The sequence below is a fragment of the Xenopus laevis genome, chromosome 4S (assembly GCF_017654675.1).
Source record: "Xenopus laevis strain J_2021 chromosome 4S, Xenopus_laevis_v10.1, whole genome shotgun sequence".
Lineage (NCBI taxonomy): Eukaryota > Metazoa > Chordata > Amphibia > Anura > Pipidae > Xenopus > Xenopus laevis.
Window position 1 is genome coordinate 111,222,812 of NC_054378.1, and position 6,152 is coordinate 111,228,963.

Consider the following 6,152-nt stretch of genomic DNA (forward strand, 5'->3'; position numbering starts at 1 on the left):
GAGAATAACAGGAAACTAGAATGATATTTTTTTGCGTTAGAACAAATTTTATTTTTTATCTAGAATTCCCTTTAAAGAGGTTGTTCACCTTTAAATTAACTTTTAGTACAACGTAGAGAGTGATATTCTGAGACACTTTGCAATTGGTTTTCATTTTTTATTATTTGTGGGTGTTGAGTTATTGATCTTTTAATTCAGCAGCTCTCCAGTTTGCAATTTCCGCAATCTGGTTGCTGGGGTCAAAACTACCCTAGCAACCATGCACTGATTTGACTAAGAGACTGGAATAGGGGAGGCCTGAATAGAAAGATGAGTAATAAAAAAGTAGCAATAACAATAAATATGTAGTCTTACAGAACATTTGTTGTAGGATAGGGTCAGTGACCCCCCATTTGAAAGCTGGAAAGGATCAGAAGAAAGAGGCAAATAACTCAAAAAGTATAGCATATGAAGACCAATTGCAAAGTAGCTAGGCATTCTATTACATACTAAACGTTACCTCAAAGGTGAACCACCCCTTTTGCATCAGGGCTGTTTTAATAAACAGGTAAAGGGGGCATTTGTCTAAACGGGACCAAATGTCTTTATAAAGATCTTTATAATTAGTAGCTGGTATTGGGTTGTGAACCTGCGCCTGACCCTGTCTTGCCCACTCCAACCAGAGTCTGACTGACGATTCAGGGTCCAATGGCATAACTCCCAACTGTCCCGTCTTTAGAGGGACAGTCCCTCTTTTGACAGCTCAACCTGCAGTCCCTCATTTGTACTGGAATGTCCTGTTTTTCTCTGCACTCAACAGGCAGAAAAAGAAACAGAGTTTCTTACTTAATTGGCTTTTGGCAGAGAGCACAGAACAGCCACAAACAACAGAAGATAATATACATTTGTAACAATTCAAATGTATCTAGATAAGCAAATAAGTCATTGTAACAATATAAGTTAACAGATCCCTTGGGAAAATTTAAGGTCCCCATAGACGTGACGATTCTTGTTTGGTGAACGACCAATTTCAGTGCAGTCCGACCAATCCGTCAAATTATCGTGCGGTTAGTTGGATTCGAACGATCGTACCCAGTGCAATCTATCTATGTCTGCAGGGCCAAGCAGGCAGCTACCCTCAGTTTTCCTAGCAATATCGCCTTTTTAGTTGATGGACACATCGTACATTTATACGATTGTTTCGAGATAATCTTCGTCTCACAATAACGATGCGATCTTTTAAAAATCTTTACATCTATGGCCAGCTTTAGACGCACAGCTTAAAGGGCAATTCACCTTCATTAGCATAACTGTGATAACTGGAAAAAAAAACACAGAAATATGTTCAAACTTTTATAATCTTCAAATTATTTTAAAATGAACATGGTAATTAGAGGGTGTGGCCACAAAAATGGGCGTGGTCATAAAAATTCCATGCTACGCGCTGCAACTTTTTTGTCCCTCTTTATTTTTCCAAAATGTTGGGAGGTGTGCAATGGGACTGCGACTCAATGGCCCTTCTCCCAGTACCTAACCTCACACTGCTCCTAACATGCCCCCTGCGCTCGTGCCCGCATGCGCACTAATGCTGTATACTTTTTTTGGGGGGGGGGAGAGAGGCAACTGGAGTCATGTGCCGGACTGCTTGAATGACCTATACACAGTGCCATTTTTGCTAAGGTGAGAACCATGATTCAGGTTGTACTCTGGGGGGGGTGCGGAAAAAAAAACACAGGCGTCAACAAACGGAACACTCCTGGAACACCCCTGCCTGTATAAAATGAAGCAACAGCCGCTTTTATTGAGTGACCCACTGCCAAACTGGGATTCATAATATGCCCTGGCATTTCTGAAGGAGAAATAAATCCTAAAAATGAATGTGGCTAAAAATGCCATATTTTATATAATGACCTTATTGCCCCAGCCTAAAGTTTCAGCTTGTCAATAGCAGCAATGATCCAGGACTTCAAACTTGTCACAGGGGGTCACCATCTTGGAAAGTGTCCACTCACATGCTCAGTGGGCTCTGATGTTGAGAAACTACATTTAGGGGTCATCACAAATTATTAAGCAGAAAATGAAGTTGGTCTGTAATATAAGCTGATGCTACAGGGCTGATTGTTAAATTCTGATGCGAATTGCACTGGTTTCTGTGCTGCCATGTACTAATTATCTGTATTAATTACTAATCAGCCTTATATTGTGACATTTCTATTCTATGTGTACTGTATATTGTGAGTGGGTCCCTAAGCTCAGTAAGTGACAGCAGCACAGAGCATGTGCAGTGAATCAGCAGAAAAGAAGATGGGGAGCTACTGGGGCATCTTTGGAGACACAGATCTTTACTACTAGGCTGTGGTTGCCATGGGCTGGTACAGAAGCCCAAAACATAATGTACAACATTTCTAGCTACTTCTTTAGTTAAGCTTTAATTCTCCTTTAAGTACACAAACAAGGCCCAAACAGCCCCACAACAGCCCACTAAATAGTGACTGTCTATGGCATCTTATAGCAGCCCCTCTGGCATTTGCCAGAACCCGCAGATTGCCCGTCTGGACTTGGAGTTCTCATCCTATACAAAAATATAATAATATGGAGAAGACATTGTTAGGTTTATGACAGATGATACCATGGCCACTGTACCTTGGATGCCTGGGATATGAGAAATATAAAGCAGCCGTTTCACCCTCACTTTGCAAATACAATTGTCCAGCATTTGGGGGGATTTGTTCCTTATGAATGGAGATGTGTGCAGCTGGCACCACCCTGGTCCATCGCAGCAAGAGTTCTGGGCATCTGACCCTCTCCCCCACCTCACATAACTCTCCCCGGGGACACATTCCTGTACACAAAGGCTGGCATTGTCTGCAGAAACATGCACATTCAGCCCTCAAGGCCAACAATGCCAGGGGCACCGTCAGGGTCAGTTCTCCCACAGAATTGAATGTATATGTGAGCTTTGTTTATAGCTGTGTGTGCTCTAGTGTTAGATAAAGGCCCCAGGTCTGAATATGCAATAGAGATAGACAGATACGTGTAGAGATTAGATACAAGAGATAGATGATAGATATGTATATTTAGATATACATCGATGACCTTTAAATAGATAGTTGAAATGTAGTGCCAGACATACTAGGGATCATTTGCTTTTTCTTGGATCACGTTAAGGGGGGCAAGAGCATTTCTGCTTATCTAACAATCACTTGTGGGCCGAGAAATGCTGCATTTTTAGCCTCTGCCTCACACTTTGTTTTTCTAAGGATGTGGGTGTAAATGTTACATTTGGGGCTCATATTGCAGTATAAACAGGTCTTACACCTTGCAAAAATAAAGCAATTTGCACAGAGATTTCACAGTGTCATGGGGTTAGGTTAAATGTCACCTCTAATAACACTAGATTTACAAATAAACCCAACCTGAGGGTCTGGCCACACTGACAGATTTAGGGAGATTAGTCGCCAGACGACAAATCTCCTATTTTTTGCAGTGACTAATCTCCCCGATCTGCCTTCCCTTGCCTTCCCGCCGGCAATGAAAATCACCTGGGGCAGGCACTTGGATCGCTTTGTTTTCCGAAGTTGGCCGAAATTTGCTCATGAGGCAATTACAGGCGACTTCGGAAAACAAATCACTCCGAGTGCCTGCCCCCAGGCGATTTTCATTTAAGCCGGTGGAAGGCAGGGGAAGGCATATCGGGGAGATTAGTCTCCGCAAAGAAGAGGAGATTTGTTGCCTACTACTTGTTGCAACTAATCTCCCCGAATCGGTTCGTGTGGCCAGACCCTTAGGGCCCATTGTGAATGTAAAGGAGTATTCCCTGTGTTGGCCTGTTCCCAGTTCAGATTAATGGCTTTGCTGTAGACAGAGGACTAAGACTGGCAATCTGTGGGTTCTGGCAAATGCCAGAGGGGCTGCTGTATTATGCCATAGAAAATAACTAATTAGTGGGCTGGTGGGGCCTCAATGTACTTGGAATGCCAGGGCCTATTTTGACTCCCAGTCCAGACGGTAACTAGGAATAGGTCCAACATGTAGGTGGAGGGAGTGGTATAACAGGTAGGAGGGACACAGTTATTTCCATTGGACTCCCCTCATAAGAGAGGGGGATGGTTCAGGGAACATGAAGTAAAGAAGCCCTTAATGAATAGAGGGTAGCTTGTTAAGGAAGGACCTCAGAGGAAGGTGTACGTATGGACTACCTTGTGCAAGGCTGGGTCCTTACATAGTTTCCATATGAGGGGCTTGTACACCCAAATAATTTACAAACACAAGGTAGTATCTCAAAAAAAGAATTTCTTTATATAAAGGCAATACACAGTATATCAGACAAAATAATAGTTTGTCATAAACATATACACATATATACATAGACAGATTAGCCCTATTAGATAACAATACATACCACACTAATGTGTATTCAAGGAAAAAGAGCAAACAAGAAGCAGATACACTTGCCAAAAATGAGACTAGCCCCAACGTTTCAGCATAATAGCCTTTGTCAAGGGGAATTCTGAAAGGCTATTGTGCCGAAACGTCGGGACTATTCTCTAATAGGGCTGATCCGTCTATGTATATATGTATATATGTTATGAGAAACTATTATTTTGTCTGTTATACTGTGTATTGCCTTTATGTAAAGAAATTAATTTTGGAGACTCCGCTTTGTGTTTGTTAATTATTTGAGTGTGTCCACCATATGGAAATAGTGTTAATTAAGTCACCACATATGGGGTAATTTTGGGCTGTTTTCACCTTATATAGCATTACATAAATGAATGATTTCTAATGGACAGAAATTTGTGTCCTGTGTGCCTTGTGCTGCATCTGGAATGTGCTGGAATCGACAGAAAGTCGCTGAAGCAGCAGTTTGTAGTTCCCTATTCAGTGACTCTGCTGCCATCTTTGTGGTTGTGGGTAGTACTGCCACTATTAATAATAATAATAATAATAATACCATTACTCTTGTTGCACACTGCACTAGACCTGTGCTGTTGTCTCTGCTTGTTGTGGTCCAACTTCCACCATCTGGAGCAACATTGATGGCAGAGTATAAGAGGGAAGGGCCAAATGTCAGCATATGCATATGCAAATTAGGATTCGGTTTGGATTCCGAATCCAAATCCTGCTAAAAAAGCCAGAATCCTGGCCAAATCCCGGTGAACTGCCTTTTTAAGGGAAACAGCAAAAATGGACAAAAATCACCTTGAACAAACTGAAAAAAAAATTGGCATGTAACTGAATGATGGGCAAAAATCAAATGGCACTGAAAAGATTAAACCAAAAGATCTGCTGGAGAAGAATCTGATCTGTCCCTTGTAAATCTTTACTGTGGTGTTGAAAAACATGCCAAGTGGTGCTGCGACCTACAGAGCTGGTCTTATTATATGTTGTACAGCGCTCCCTGCTGGTAATTTCTTAGAACTACTGGACTACTTGGAGATCGAATCTAGGAAATAAAATAATGAAATTAGGGATGCACGGAATCGACTATTTTGGATTTGGCCGAACCCCCAGAATCCTTTGCAAAAGATCTGGCAGATTACCGAACCAAATCCGAATTTGCATATGCAAATTAGGATTTGGTTTGGCCTGGCAGAAGGATTCAGCCGAATCCTGCTGAAAAAAACCCGAATCCTGAACCGAATCAGTGCATCTTTAAATTATATTGAATAGAATTGTATAAGTAGAGTGAGATCTGTGGAGCTTTAGAGAAATAATTTATTGAGCACTAAGTGCATCTGATAAAGTAGTGGGTATCCTACATAACATAATGTGTTTGTGCTGCATATCATAAGTAAGACTAATAAAGAAGAAAACAAACATCCTCTGTTTCTTCTTTATCTGTTACAATTTGGCTATTTTGAACACTGCCTTTTGAATGAGCCCTCATGAATTTTGTAACAATTGCTCATCAGTTCCTGCACCTGTATGGTCAGAGAGATCGATACATCAGGAAAACAGAAATGTTCTGCTGTTGCTCTGCTCAGAAAAGAGATAGGAAAGGTTTTCTAAAGTTTCTAAGCTCTTTCATGAGCAAAGCAACACCAGAACACTTCTCTGTTTTCCTTCGTCAGGTATAACAATAATTTTGTAGCCTTACAAAGCATTTGTTCTTTAGATGGGGGTCAGTGACAGAAGAAGCTCAGAAGAAAAAGGCAAATAGTTTAAAAAAA